This window comes from Monodelphis domestica, chromosome 1 (assembly GCF_027887165.1).
Source record: "Monodelphis domestica isolate mMonDom1 chromosome 1, mMonDom1.pri, whole genome shotgun sequence".
Classification (NCBI taxonomy): Eukaryota; Metazoa; Chordata; class Mammalia; order Didelphimorphia; family Didelphidae; genus Monodelphis; species Monodelphis domestica.
This window is the reverse complement of record NC_077227.1, coordinates 575,420,908-575,437,504: the sequence shown is the minus strand read 5'-3', so window position 1 is coordinate 575,437,504 and position 16,597 is coordinate 575,420,908.

The window sequence follows — 16,597 nt, the reverse complement described above, 5'->3', positions numbered from 1 at the left end:
CATACTTTATTGGGAATCCCTTGCTCCTCGAGGTCAAGGACTATCTTGTTTAATTTTTATCTCCAGCACTCAACACAATAAATGATCTATAGACAAAATAAATGCTTGTTATTTCACTCCAAATTTTCACTCTGATATTCAGTATGGCATCCTGCAGCTGTCCATAACATGAGTTATAGGAAGAGAGGATAGTAATAATGCTGCCTGCTACTGTCAATCCAGTCCCCTACCCCTATTTCATCAAGATTTTTGATCCTATTTGATCCTATGTCAATCAAGACAGCAGAACTGATAGGCAAAGACACCGAAGCTCAGGTGTATATCATCAAGGCAGAGCATGAGGTGAGGGCAATCAAGGAAGGAAGAAGAGAAACACAGACAGAGCTACAGGTCAAAATCTGTAGTCCCTTGGCTGGCTGAAAAATCTTAGAGAATGATAGAACAATGAATGACAGCAAGGAAAGCTGCCTTGTGGTAGCAGAGGTGGTGTAATCACTGCCCTCTCTCTCTCCCTCCAGGATACCTATTATAGGCTAGGCTATAAAAGAAACTAGGCAGCCACACGTGGTCCCTGATCATGGAGATTCAATAATCCCCTCCTGCTGGCACACCAAAGGGAATTATTTCACAGTGTGATCACTGTGTACTCTGTAGACTTGAGACTCACTCAAGTAGCTCAGAGCTGAGCCTTAGAATTCCTTTTTGCCTTCAGCAATGGGAGGATCATTACTCTATAGCTAGAATGGGTCTGAGAGATCATCCAATCTTCTAATTTTATAACTGAGAAAACCGAGCTTCAGAGAGGTTGTGACTTGCCAAGGGTCATAGAGCTAGTAAATATTGTAACGTTGGGTCTAAAAGGGAACAGGGATGATGGTGGGAGAGAGGAAAATGGGGAGAGAGGGCTGAGAGGGTGAAGAGATTGTCCTTCCCCTCTCTTCCTTTTTGGGAGAAGGTAGCCAAGTCCTGTCTCCTTGACAGAAGAAGTCTGTCTCCTCAGAGAATGGTTCTGGGAGATGGAAGACAAGAACTAGAGGGGAAAGCCTTGATAAGATGACACACTGCCTGCCTTGAGGTCCAAGCTATTCTTGAGAGGCAAGATGAATTATTTTGCCTTTGGTTTCCTCAGGGACACCAACTGCCAGTTCCCTTCAGGATCCTAGGGCTATACCACTATCAAGGAGAGATGTTTATTACCTGGGTTTGGCAGTTTGGATCACTGGGATTCAGAGGTTAACCTCCCCAAATCTTCAGTGCCCTTTATTATTGCTAGGAACTGACCCAGAACTAATTCTAGAGTAACAGATAAATTTATTGGGTTCAAACAGGGAAGGAGTGGTAAGAGGTATCAAGTGGAGGAAATGGGGGTACAGGAGGCCCTACACTTGTCCCCTCTGGCAAATTGACCCTTCAAAATTAGGGGGCTCAAGGTTTTCTCGGCCTTGATCCCTCTTCTTGTTCCCTGCCAGTTAATACCTACTCCTAAGCTAACTAGCTTTAAATACAGGAGTCCAGGAACAAAAAGGGAGAGAAGTAGAAAGAGATCCTTGAAAAAGGATCTCTGTGGATGGCTTTCTTCAAAGTCCCAGTCCACAATATCCACTGATGACTTTTTGATTATAGTTATTTGGAGTTGAGTGAGAGGTATTCAGGGGTTCAGGAACAGATAGTTGAGCTCCAGAGAGTCAGTTTCTTTCCAGTCTAGGAGATCTGCTTCTTCCCATGGCTGCCAGATGGAAGAAGTGTGGTCAGGTGAGCAGTTGGAGTCCCCCCAAGCTTCTGGTTCCCTCCTAGAACTTTCAGGTTTGTTTTCTTTTCTTCTTGCACCTCTCCCACTCTCTCTGCAGCTAGTCTCTGTCAGAAGCTGCTCTCTGTTCAAATTAGATTGTCTCTCTTCCTACCTTAAAATATCTAAGGCCAAATTTGAATTTAGGTCTTTCTGGATCCAAATCCAGTACCCTAATGGCTATGCCACATTCCCCTAGTCTTGATATAGCTTTCCCTTTTGTTCCTTCAGTGTGAATTTCTTATATAGTCCTGGGATCTATACCAAGGATCTGGACCTCAGGATAAGTGTGTGTGTGTGTGTGTGTGTGTCATGTATATGAAGGTGGAATGTTTCCTCCATGCTAAGAATCTATTATTTTGTATATGTGGACAATAGCATGAACAATAGTGGAACTAGTCACATCCTTCTTATGAAGGCAGTGATCAGATTGACTCTAGGGAGCATGTGGCTCATATTGTTTTCTAAGGTTTCTCTTTTCCTATTTTAGAGAATTTTAAGCCAGAAAAAAAACCATACCCAGACAATTAGAGTTGTTATCTCTTCTGAGTAATAGCTCAATAACAAAAAATCAGCCTCCAGAATGAAAAAAGTTTCTTTTCTTGTGAAATCAAAGAAATTACTTCTCTGACCTCTAAGCCAGGACTAATACATCCAGAGGAGGAGGAGTGCCTTAGAAGAACTTAGAGCAGAAACATTACATCAACTATCTTTACTACAAAGGGTTAATTCAAAACATAACTCAAGAAACTGTAGCTTCTTTCATGTATCATCATAATGTAGTGGATAGAGTGCAAGGTCTATAGATAGGAAGAACTGGGTTCTGATTCAATTTCCAACACTTAATAGTTGTATTAACTTTTGAGTCATTTAACCACTTGGTGCCTCAACTTCCTTATTTGTAAAATGAGCTTGTTGGACTGGATGGCTTCAATAGCCTCTTTTAACTCTAAATCTACTAATCTGTTATTTCTGCCACTCTTGTCTGTGTCATTCCATAAATTCCCCATGAGGAAAAGGTCAAAGTAAATTCAAAATAAGAAGAAAAGATAAAGATGAGAAGAAGGTACTCTAGATAGATGGCACCGTAGCTCTTCAAGGTTCCTATACACTTGAAGGATTTGCAGAAGTCTGGCTCCAGCTGATTGTGCCCCTTAACATCCCCAACCTTGGAATAGATATAAAAGTACTTTGAAAAGGAAAAAAAAAGTGTAATTCAAATGTACGGCATTTTTATTGCTATTATTCTTCCAAGGTACTATATTTATAACTGCATTGTTGAAGGAGTCTTTAAGGCAGCATATTGCTTGACTGAATCAAATGCCTTTTTATAGTCAACAAACAATAAACACAGTAGGATCTTGTATTCTCTGCACCTTTCAGTCAATTGTATTGCTGTGAAGATGTGGTAGGCTAGAGAATATTGTTTACTCCAGTCTATATGTTTCATCTCATACTTTTCATCAAAAATGTCCTCCAAGGGGCAGCTGAGTGGCTCAGTGGATTGAGAGTCAGGCCTAGAGAAGGGAGGTCCTAGGTTCAAATCTAACCTCAGACACTTCATACCTATGTGACCCTGGACAAGTCACTTAACCCCCAATGCCTAGCCCTTACCACTCTTCCGCCTTGGAATCAATATATAATATTGATTCTAAGACAGAAGGTAAGAGTTTAAAATTTTTTAAAAAAGAAAAGTTTATTAATTTTTCTGGCTGAAGTGTTTATCACTTCTGTCATTAAGGATTTCAAATGTACTGAAACTCATCTGTCTTGTATTCTACTAAATAAATTAGTTTTATATTTCCATAGGGAGGGGATATCATTCTTTGGTTATCTAGTATTCTTGCCTTATTTCTTTTTAAATGATTACCTTGTGCCTTAGAATCATATTGATTCTAAGACAGAAGAATGGTAAGGGCTAGGCAATGAGGGTTAAGTGACTTGCCAGGGTCACACAGCTAGGAAGTATCTGAGGTCAGATTTGAACTCAGGACCTCCCATCTCTAGGCCTGGCTCTCAATCCACTGAGTGACTCAGCTGCCCCCTCTTGCCTTATTTTTGATGTACAAGAAAGAAAGAAAGAAAGAAAGAAAGAAAGAAAGAAAGAAAGAAAGAAAGAAAGAAAGAGAAAGAAAGAAAGAAAGAAAGAAAGAAAGAAAGGAAGGAAGGAAGGAAGGAAGGAAGGAAGGAAGGAAGGAAGGAAGGAAGGAAGGAAGGAAGGAAGGAAGGAAGGAAGGAAGGAAGGAAGGAAGGAAGGAAGGAAGGAAGGAAGGAAGGAAGGAAGGAAGGAAGGAAGGAAGGAAGGAAGGAAGGAAGGAAGAAAAGAAAACTACTTACATATTAGATAGCACAGTGCCCAGAAAGTTGAAAAGAAGGAATTGGCCATTTTTATTTTTCTCCTTCCTCATTGACAGAGTAAAATTCACATAGTGGGTTGAAGATCTATACCAAATAAATACTATCTCTAACAATTAGTAGCATTTAATTTTTAAAATAAGCTAATATAATCAATTATGTTTTTAATTTGCCAGACAGCATTTACAGAGTCTAATTTTCTGCTTCTACACCTTTCAAATTACCTTCAGGTGGTGTTCAGAATCCAATCAGGGAAACATTCCAATTTTATTAACACTATGTATGCTTATTTCTCTGTTCAAATGTCATCTCATGTAATTGTCCCCTACCCTTCCAATCCTAGAAATGGCATGTATATTAAATGATGGAAAAAAGAATCATTTCCTTTGTCCTCCTATTTTGTACTTTTCACAAGACACTTTGTGATTTGCTTTGAATGTTATATAATCATGATAATAGCTCAAATTTCCATAGCACTCTAAGGTTGAAAAGATGCTTTTGCCATAACAACCCCATGAGGTAGACATTGCAAGTCTTATTGTATAATACAAATCAGTTGCCATAATAACAGGATCTTATACAGAATGCCATCATGGCAGGAAACTTGCCATGCAGAAATCTGATGTTCTCAATCATAGAAAAGGGGAGTAATTCTCTTAACAGTATCCAATTTTTTTTTTTGGAAACACAATTCACTAGGGAGGCACAAATGGAAGAAATCAGGTTGTTTTTGTCACTGTCATAAAGAATTAACAACAAATACCAAATCAAATGAATCAATTTCCCTTAAAGTATTAACACAGAATCATTTAGCCAGTGATAAATAAATCCAATAAGTATATTTGTTTGCTTTTAGCAATAATTCAAAGACCATGAACAACAGAACTCAAAAGTGAATTGGACAGTATATAAGGATAAAATCAACAGATTATATTCCATATATAATGGAATCAAAGGATTTAGATCTGAGGGAGTATTGAGAGATTATCGTATCCAATTCTCTCATTTTACAAGGGAAAAAAACTGAGATACATAGAAGACAAGTGACTTAGCTGAGGGTCTGATAGATAATATCAGAATGAAAATTCAAATTCAAGTTCTTAACTCCAAAATCAATGTTCTTTCCTCCTAAGAAACTGCCTAGGCCACTCTCACACTGCCTAAAATCTACACATAAGAGAGGATACTTGACACAGTGAAGGGAAAAAAAATAAAACAGTGGAATTGGAATTAGGCATCCCAGGTTCTAGTCACACTTCTGACCTTGGAAGATTGTGGGCAAATCATTCAGTCTCAGTGTGCTCCTCTGTAAAATTAAAGAACTGAAAAAATGTTGTCAATTCAGTCATGCCCAATTTTCATCTCATTATGAGCTCTATCTCCCCAGCACCATTCTTACAGGATCATGCCATATTCGTATATTCATCTTCCATTATCTGCCCTTATTTCCTTGTGACTCCTTTTGAGGTTTCCTTGGCAAAGATACTAGAGTAATTCATCATTTCCTTCTCCAGTTCATTTTACAGATGAGGAAACTAAGACAAAGAAAGTTAAATGACTTAACTAGGGTCACACAGTTAGTGTCTGAGGCCATATTTGAACTCATCTCTTCCTGATTCCAAACCCAGTGCTCTGTCATCAGTTCTGGAGTTCCTTCTAACATTTTAGATCATGTTATTTCTCTGTTCATATCATTTCACCTTGTGAGACTTTTATCCATACTTCCCAAAAAATTAATTCCAAGGAGTCCATCCAAACTGCTAAAAGTCTTCCTCAATATCTCTCAATATCAAAAAACGTGACAGTAGAGTTCTCTGGCTTTCCACTTATCCTCCAATCTTCCAACACGACTAACCCATCTCTTGTTCTTACATTACAATTCATTTTTTTTATTTTTGATGATCCTATTTACCTAAGGAATTTCCTAATTGATTATATGTTCTGACTATTCATAGCCACCATGTCTTTTCCATTATCCACCATATGATATTTACCTTCTTTGGAGGCACTTGGTATTCCACAGCTTACCATGTTATAGCAACACTGGGAATATTAGTATTTTTAAAATAGGATTTTTCTTTTCGTGGAATGCTTGGGGTCAGTAGAAAAGTTTCACAATCCCTCTCTTTGTCACCTTTTCATCTCTGGATGCAGTCTATCATCCATCCGCATTATTTGTCCCAAATATGCATAGTTAGACAAGTTCTAAAAGGGATCTCCTTCAAACTGTATATTGAAATCTGGGCAATAAGCCTTTTTAATCATTAGTCAAAATGTATTTAATCATTCCTGTGTAGAAAGGTAAGTTAAACTAATTTAAGTGATTAAATGTCTCTTTGGAAGGTTGTATGATGTTCTGGGGCTTAATGCAATTAGTACAATGTCATCTGAGAATGGAAGTATCTAGGGGGCCTGGTCATATATAAGGAATCCCTCTTTGCCCTGGACATTTTCCTACACCTTCTCCACTGCTGCTGTTCAGTTGTTTCAGTCATGTCCAACTCTTTGACCCCATTTGGGATTTTCTTGGCAAAGATACTGAAGCAGTTTGCCATTTCCTTCTCCAGCTCATTTTACAGATAAGGAAAGTGAGGCTAACATGGATAAGTGATTTGCCCAGGGTCACTCAACTGTGTCTGAGGCAAGATGTAAACTCAGTTCTTCCTCATTGCAGGTCCAACATTCTAACCAATTATCTACACCATCTCCATCACAGTGGTAAATACTTCTGGCAAACATATTTCTTTGTGTTTTATGCCTTGCTTGATGCTTATTTTCAGAGTCACTGAACATGGCTGTTTCTTCTGATACATCTTCCAAGGAATTTCAGGTACTTTTTGCATATGAATGGGAAACAACTTGTTAGAAGAGAATCTACAAAGCAATGTTTTAATTCTACCTTTTCATAAGCAATTAACTGTAAGGACAAAAAGATCTATTATTTCCATCTTTTAGTAGCTATGGATTGGCAAAAGTGTGGTTCATTGTTGAATATGTCTTGGAGGATGCTGTTTGTTTCCTCCTAATAAATAACTTCTTTGAGAGTGTTCTTATGAATAAGACTTATAAGATTTGGTATGGATGGCAAAGTAAGCATAAAAGTCAGTAGATAGGGAAAAAGGAAATGAGGATTCATTTAGTAAACGTCTACTACATGCCAGCATTGAGCTAAGCATTTTACAAATATTATTTCTTTTGATCCTCACAATGACCTTGGGAGGTAAATGATATTATTATCCTCATTTTACTTTTGAGGAAACTGGTTATGTTAAGTGACTTATTCAGGGTCACCCAGCCAGTAAGTATCTGCAGCCAGATCTTCCTGCCTCCAAGTCCAGAGCTTTATCCACTAAATCACTTATGCTGACTGTAGTAATTACTTTTTTCCTCATTATGTTTTTCAGTATTAATCAGCTCTGACTTTTTTCCTGTGCTTTTTGTATCTACCCTTCTTCAAAAATCTTTTATATCATGCCTTCATAATTTTATCACTCCCAGCCCAAATCTTCTCCATATATATTCCATATAAACTTGTTATTTTTTCCCTCTTTATTCTCTCTTTTGACATTTCTGTCTCTTATATAAGCACATCTGGGACTGATATTGGGGTCAAAGTATAGTGGTTCTACTCTTCTTGTTGTAAAAAATAGTTTGTTAAAATATTTTTTGAAATATTTTCCATTTTTCTTATGTTTACATTCCTCTTTGGGGTGTATGGGGTGCTCAGGGAGGGGTAATATCTCTGGTATGGAGGGCTTGTCGTGCCCTTCTAGGGCAGCTCTCCAGCCACTGACCCTCACCTGACACCCAGCTCTTACTTGTGGCTCCCAGTAGCTGCTAGCATGAGGCAGCGGCCACACCCCAGGCAACGGCTTCGACAGGCCGGCTAAACCTTGTAAGGGTAGCCATCAGGTCGACATCGACCCCTGGTGAACTAGGGTTTTGCTCACCCAGCATGTGAAGACTGCTTCGGTGGAACAGGCGGAAGAAACCAACAAGAAGGTTCAACGGCTGAGATGGCGACGCAGCAAAGCACTGTGGAGTGCTTAGGGCGTGTTGGAGCACAAAGGACAACATGGCCATCCAATGCAGCTGAGGAAGTCTCCAGGTGTAACGACTTTTCGTGCCACTGGACCCAGGCTTCCAACGCCGAGAGAGTGGGACTGTCTCTGTGCATCGGCTTTTCCACTTAAATCTTCATGCACAGGTGTCTTTGTGCACAAAAACGCACAAAGACAATCGTCATCCTCAGTTCAAGAGACAACCAACCAACATTCCTCTTTCCATTTCCATCCTTGAATACCCCTGGGATGACTTTGCTTAGTTGGATATTTTGTCAACTTTTCTTTAAACTGGTTTCTTTTCCACAACTTCTATCTGTTTATGAAACAATAACACTCATAGAATTCCTAGCTTCCTTTAAGATTCAGTTCAAAGTTCCCCTTATAGAGAAAGTGGACATTCCTATTCTCCCTAAAGATTGATGATCTCGGTTTCCCCCTCACAAATCATCTTATATTTTCCTTGCACATATTTTTTTTTATTTTCTTATGTAATGAAGATCTAGCACATGTGCAAACCTCATTCACTTGCTTAAGCTATGAAACTTCCCCATGTGGAGAAACTTGGAAAGCTTGTTTCTGGGGGAATTGTGGTGATAAATAAGGGTTTTGGAAAGAACGTGAACCACGTGTAAACATTCTATATCTGGAACATTCTAATTGGCTAATCATGTGGCTGGAAATTTTTGACTGAGTAGTTGTAAAAGTCTTATAAAAAGGTCTAGGCCATCTTTGGCTTTCTCTTTGCTCATTCAAGATTAGGGAGCTTGGTCACCTTCTCTCATAGCATCCTGTAGTATGCAGAAAGGGTCTTAGAACCTTCTTCCCCGTTTGAAGCATTTAGCCCTCAGAAAACAGACTTTGGTCAATAGACTCTTTTGCTTGTTCATCCTAGGTAAAAGGAATGGCTCCTCTTAACTTGGGAATCTCAGAGGGTCAGAAGACTGAGCCACTGGAATCTAAGAGTTGAAATCCAGTCTAAATTTTACTATGAATGCAGTATCTATTCCCCCAAGGAACAAGAAAAAATGCTCAAGAGGGACTTCTGGGATCTCAGCCCCAAAGAAGGACTTATGCCACACTCAAGTTGCTTATGGATATGAACTTGAATGGGCAAAGCTAAAATTTAGCTTTCAGATATTGAGCCTGTACTAGAGGAGAGAATATGCCTCAAAAGTATTAAGGGAAATATTTACATGTTTGATCTTAGTTCTCTGAAGTTAACACTGAATTGTAAAAGCTTCTTGATGTTAAGTCATTAAATGGACCTGCAGTGCTATTTACAAGCCTCTAACAATGTGGGAAGGAGGAAGAAAGGAATCAAGGGGAAGAAGGAGAAAAACACAGCCAATGGAGGACTGAGCCAGTGACAGAGAACAGAGATACTCCATTCCCTGAAGATAAGGACCACCTTAAGAAAGTGAAGCCAGAACTTAGTCACTGTGCTTCCCTTGGTATACATTTTGTTTCTTCTGGTGGAATGTTACTGCCCTTGAGGGCAGAGACATTTTCAGTTTTGCCTTTGTATACCCAGCACACCTGGGATGGTGCCTGATACATACTAAGTACATAACAAATAATTGTTGATTGGTCAATAGACTGGATAACTTCTAGTGTTCCTTACAATTCTAAAGTTTTACTGCCTGAGTAAAATGATTTCCTAACAGGAAAAGCCACGCTACAATATACTAAATATAAGGCAAGCTACAGTCTTGGAAAATGTAAGAAGTTGTAATGATAGAAGATCCTTGTAACCAGGAAATGCTCTAGAAGAGCAGTCAAATAGGATTTTTTAATTGTTATTGATATGTTTGCTTTGACATCTTTTTTCCCAAATATATCCCTTTCCTCTGTCCCTAGAGAGCCTCCTCTTATAATAAAGAAGGGTGTGGGGAGGGTAGGAGTGGAATAGAGAAAGAATGTGTCCTTATCCAACCAGTACTCTCCAAGGGAGTGAGGCACTTTATGTAAAGGAGTATGACTATTCAAGTTCCTAGAAAGGCAGGGATAATCCTTCAGGCTCTGCCACAGCCTGAATCAAATAACCCACCACACGATTTCCATCCCTTTCTGCTGATTCTGTCCCCCAGGATCCTAAGCAGATTGGTGATTGTTCATTCATTTTCCCAGATACTGAAAAGAGGATACCCAGGTGAGAAGATACAAATCCACTTCCTAAACAGCAGCATGTAGAACTCGACATGGAAACCCAGCAGACCTGGGTTCCAGCTCCTTATCTGTAAGATCTGTAAAATGAAATGATGGACTGGATAATTCATCTCTGTGGGCTCAGCTCCATGAACCAGCTCTAAAATTCTAGTGTCCCTCCGTGTCTTCCTGCCCCTCACCTACTGCTGCCTGGAATGGTGGGTCTTTTGACCTGGAGGTGGAATAATAGAAGGAAAGGAGTCCTAGAGACTGACAAGATGGGACAGTGGAGTATTGTCAGATTAAAAGTCAAGGGAACACCAGGGAAACGTGGGGGCATCAGGCCCCTGTAGAGCCAGCTGTTGGGTCCCATCCCCATCCCCACCCCCTACCCTGCTCCACGAGCAATGAGACCAGAGCTCTCTGTCAGAGACAGAATGACCAAGACAACAATAGCAATAATAGCAAACATCTGTACAACATTTACTATATGCCAGATGCTGCACTGAGCATCTGACAATTATTATCTTACAACAAGCCTGGAAGGTAGGTGCTATTATCCTCATTTTGCAGATGAAGAAACTTGAGACAAATAGCAGCTAAGTGACTTGCCCAGGGTCACACATTTTGTGTCTAAGGTATTAAGAGGAGATGTTAATACAGAATGGAAATGGAACATGGCGAGATACATGATTGACATATAGGGAGTCAGAACGTTGGAGAAGGGACTGGATTTGAATTCAGCTATTCCTCGCTCTGAGACCAGACTCTACAATGTAGAAAATATCAACTATCTTCTCCCAAAAAAGAAAAGCAACTAAAAGTCCCCGATGTGTAGTTTTTGCAACTTGTTCTAAAGGTCAGCCCTACAAGAAACATGGCTGTAGATCAAACGAGAAGTGCGGATTGTCTACACTCATTTTGCCAGTCATTGGAGGAAATAAATAAACTCAGAGTGCATTTTTCTTAGAGCTCTAGGATTTGCAGCAGTTTATATACTACCTAGAGATTGCTGGAATCTGGAAGAAGTTGAGGGTTCCCACTTAGTAGATGTTTTATTTTGAGTTGTTTTATTGTTAGTATCTATTGTGTTATTTGTTTTTATTGATTCCATGCTGAGGTAAAATACTATATGCAGTTCAGTACATTTTGTCTGTTTATGGGGAGAGTTGACTCCATTTTGCCAAGGTTACCTAACTAGAAGTTCTATTAAATAAAGCAAATTCAGGGGAAAACTTCAGAGCAGTTAAGTGATTCAGTGGATAGGGCACTTTGCCTGGAGCAGGAAGACCTGAGTTCAAATTTGACTTCAGACACTCAGTAGTTGGGTGACCATGGGTAAGTCATTTAATTTCCATTGGCCTTACTCCGATGGAAAAGAAAATGGTAAACCAGTTCATGTATCTTTGCCAAGAAAACCCCATCCAGAATCAAGAAGAGTTTAGACCTCACTGAATCAGAGGGAAGAAATAGATTTTGCCAGATAAGATTTAGAGCTATTAGGATTAGCAATAGCAACTATAATTCACATACTCCAAAGAATGAATTAGCCTGCCAGGCAGAAAGAGGCAGTGAGATGGAGAAGATTACCAACTCTCTGAGAGCCACATAGAGGTTGGCTCTTACTCCAAACTTCTACCCAATGGGATATTTACCCATGTCTGACACAATAAGCTTGGTAAGCCTCAGCTTCACGTCATTCCTGTAGGATAAGGTCAGAACAGTGGTCAGCAGGGCCCCGTGGTTGTTAAAGCCATGGGACATTGCCATCACTAAAAGGGCTTGTCCTTTCTATAAGAAAGAGCTTATAAGCTTAGAGAAATCCCCTATCAACGCAGTTCTTAAACTATAAAACATCACAGGTAAATCCTGAAGAACCCCCTAAGGCTGGGGCAGCTACATGGCTCAGTGGAAAAAGAGCCAAGTCTAGGGATGGGAAGTCCTGGGTTCAAAGTCTGACCTTAGATGCTTCCTAGCTGTGTGACCCCAAGCAAATCATTTAACTCTCTTACCACTCTTCTGTCTTAGAACCATTATTTAGTATTGATTCTAAGATGGAAGGTAAGAGTTTTAAAAAAGAAAGAAAAGAAACCCTTCGGAACATAGAAACTAAAGGACAGTCAGAGTCATAGGGCAGGATTTAAAGCCAGATCTTCTTGCCTAGTACAACATTCCACTTTATAATAAGTCAAATTCATACACAACAACCCTTTGAAGTAGGTGAATAATGTAAGTTTTATTATTTTCATTTTGAAGATAAGGAAACCAAATGTCAGTGGCTTGTCCCTGGTCTGGTCATACAGCTAGTTAACAAGAAAGCTAGTATTTGTGAGGAATGAAATTTTTGGAAGCTATATTTTTAGTTATATAATATTATTAAATTAAAAGACCACTCAGGATTTCTAAACTAGCCAACAGACTCCCTCCTATCTGAGCAGACACCATAGAATTCAAAGTTGGGTGAGAAATCCCTGTGACCAGCGTAGAACCAAGCCAAGCTCATGCAGCTGGATCCCCACTTCTGGGAAAAAGAGCCAGAGCAAAGGCCAAAGAACAAGCAAAATCAGTAGCAGCAAGGTGGGAGAGATGGACAAGAGAAATGCCAAAAAAAAAAAAGCTGAATTCCTATAGCACAAACCAATATATCTTCCTTCTGAGGACATCTAGTCCCTCCCCAGGACATCTCATTTTCTCATTGGAACTGGTGTCTGCAAAGATACCAAGAGGCCCTCTTCCTCCCTGCCATGTGGTTGTACATTTTCCCACAACATGGTGACCACCTACCTGACTTCATTTCTTAATCAGATTCTTGTTTACAGATAAGTAAGGTTCTCCATCCTGCCAGTTTTTACATCAAGACAAAAGAAGGGAAAACCTAACATAGCCTAGGGAAGAAACAGCTTGAATTTCTGCCCTAAAGTCAAATTGTTTAATTCTAAAATGAAAAGGCTTTTAGGGGGGCCAAAAGGGGGCACATATTAATAATAATTTTCCATATATTCAAACCCATATCATCTGACTTCCAGTCTAGCACTCTTCCCACCATACCCTGATACCTGCTAGTCAATAAACAAAAGAATAATCACTCTCTTGTTAAGGTAACTTCGTAGTGCAGTGGGTAGAAGAGTAGACTTGGAATCTGGAACACCTGGATTCACATCTGGCTCCAGATCTTTACTGGCTGAATAACTCTGGGCAGGTCACTAAATCTCTCTTCCCCTTGGGGATAATCATAGCACTTGCTTCACAAGGGTGCTGTAACTATCAAATGGTATAATGTATAAATGCTTTGAAAACTTTAAAGAATTATAGAAATTTCAGTTATTATAACTCCTTTTACTACTACTCCCACTACCACTCCCACTACCACTACTACTATGAGATGGTCCAAATGAGCCAATTTCCTGGAATAATGATCACTATGGGAATATGAACTGATAAAATTAAGAGAGAACTTGGGACTATAGTGACCCCATTGTAGTGAAACTGTCCCAGGGTCCTAATCACAATATAAGGATGGTTTTATCATTACCTTAGTACAAAATACAATGAGAAACAAACCACATATAGATAAAATGCTGAGGGAGGGAGATAAAGAGGAGAAAGAGTGAAAAAGGAAAACCTGGATTTTACCTTCCATCTTATGATCTTAAAAAAAGAACATTCATGGGGCAGCTAGGTGACACAATAGATAGAGCACCAGGCTTGGAGCCAGGAAGACCTGGGTTCAAATCTGGCCTTAGCACTTCCTAGCTATATGACCCCAGACAAGTCATGTAATTCCATTTGCATTGACTGTGCCCTTCTAGGTTTAAAAAAAAAAGATACTCACTTGGGATAGCCATGTTTCCTTCTGTTTGAGACTTAAAGAGGGTAACACAAGAAAATTAGAGAAGTCATCCTATTAAAAAAGCAATAGGTCTCTAATTGACATGTTCAGATGAAAATGACCTTTTTGGAGACACCCAAGACTGAAAACAGAAGGAAAGACCAGAGAGGACTTTGGAGCAATAAGCCAGAGCAGCAGCCCTTAAATCCAAAACCCCCTAAAACAGAGCAGCTAAAAATACTTGCAGAAGAAGATAGGAAGGGATGCATGCCTTTGGTATGACAGTTTTCTAGTCCTGATAGAAGGAGGGAATCTACAGTGGTCCTCATAGCTTTTTGCCTCCAAAACTCAGATAAGTATTAAATAATCCCTTCCAGCATTCCTCAATCAGTGCAATTTGGCAAGTGGAAGAAGTTTAAAGGTTTTATGTGTAGGGTAGGTTCTTATTCAAGCAACCCTATTTGGTTTTCTTCCATTTCTGAGGTAAGGCAGTTGGGTGTTAGGGGACAAGTCACCTAGGAACCTAGAAGTTTCCATAATGGATGCTTCCAGATATAGAGAGGTTGCAACAAGCAAGAAGGGATGAGTCTAAAATAGCAAATCCAACCCAGGAAAGGCTTCACTTTCCTGGAGTACCACACAGTCATTAAAGAGAAATTCCTATATTTAAAGGTCTCAGTGATTCAAAGGACACATAGGGAATTCATAGGATTTAGAATAGAGCTGCAAGACACATCTTACACTAATGTAGTAATGATCTCAAAGAAATGCAGTTTCTGATACAATATTTGGAGGACTTAATTTTAAATTTTTTAATTTATTTTATATTCAAAGATTTTTATTTTCTCAATTACATGTAATAAAAATTTTCAACATGTTTTCCAAAATTATAAAATCCAAATGTCTCCCTCCCTCCTTTCCCCATCCCATCAAAGATGATAAGCAATTTGATCTGGATTCATGTATTATCATGCAAAAACACTTCCATATTGGTCATTGTTGCAAGATATAAAACCCAAACCCCAAAATAAAACTGTAAATAAACTAATGTGAGAGTACTCTGATTTTTTTGTTTTGTTTTTAATTATGATTTTGAAATGGCTTGTGAATTTTATGTTCAACTCATTTTTCCCCTGTGAAAATATATCATTATGATGATGGATGCTAATACAAAAACATGAGTTGGTTTATAAAAATTTCCTGTAGAGCCAACCTTTAAGGAATATGTTTCTACTGTAATATATGCAGCTATAAAGACAGAGCACAAAGCACTTTATAGATAGTCAATTTAACTCAAAGAATATCTACTAACCATCTATTAGCACTGGCTCTATTGTCAGAGGCCCATGATTTAACTTCTGATACTACCTTTGTGACTTTGGCCCAGTCATTTAACCCCTTTGAGGCAAGGATTCCTTATCTTTAAAGTAAGGAGGTAATATTAGATGACCTCAGAGTTTCCTTCCAGCTTTAGAGCTATGATCCTGTGTTCAAGGTACTAGCTGGAGATTGGAGCAAGGTTATGCTGGAAGATGTATGACAACTGAGTTTGGGGGTGCGGAGGAGGAACAAATATACAAAATACACTTTTAAATTTAATCTGTGTTGTTAACATTTTCCACATTACTTTCTTAAGCATAGACAATCAATAAAATAATACATCAAGCCCTGATTTGTAGTTTGCTGATTTCCAAAGCATAAAGGCTCACACTGAAAATTTAACAAATGGATCTCCAGGGAAGATAGAAATCAAATAACCAGTCCCCATGCTTACAACCTAATGACAGCACATCCATGTGCCTAAATAAGTATAATCTGAGGTAAAATCCAGTAGAAGTGAACAAAGGAGAGATACAAGTGCCCTAAGACATTTTGAGAGGGGGAGATCTCTTTCAGTTTGGGGCACCATGGAATGCTTCTTGGAAGAAGTAATATTCAAATGTGTCTTAAAGAAAAAGTATTTCAGCTGACAGAGATATGGAGTGAGTGGCTTCCAGGCAAGCAAGATGCTTCATGTGCATTAAAAGAGTAGAGGTAGCTGATTATCTAATAAAATGATGGACCAGATAGGAATCCAGTTTTACTGGTACCTAGAAGGTTTAAAGGAGATTATAGAAATAATGCTGAAAAGAGAAGCTGGTGGCAGATTGTGGAGGGTCTTAAATGCCAAGTTAGAAAGTTTATATTTTATTATAGAGGAAAGAGAAAAAATATGGTGGCACTAGAGGCCAAGTGGAGGGTACCTCCAGTATGGAAAGTACAGGTCTAAAGTGAAGTTCAAGTTAAAGAAGATTCTGTGGCATAGTAGACAGAGTCTGCAGTGCCAATGCTGCAGCCTGAGGAAGAATGAAGGTATGAGAAGGTCAACCCTTTCCCTTGGAAGACTAGAGGGATGCCTTAGAAATATTGCATATTCAG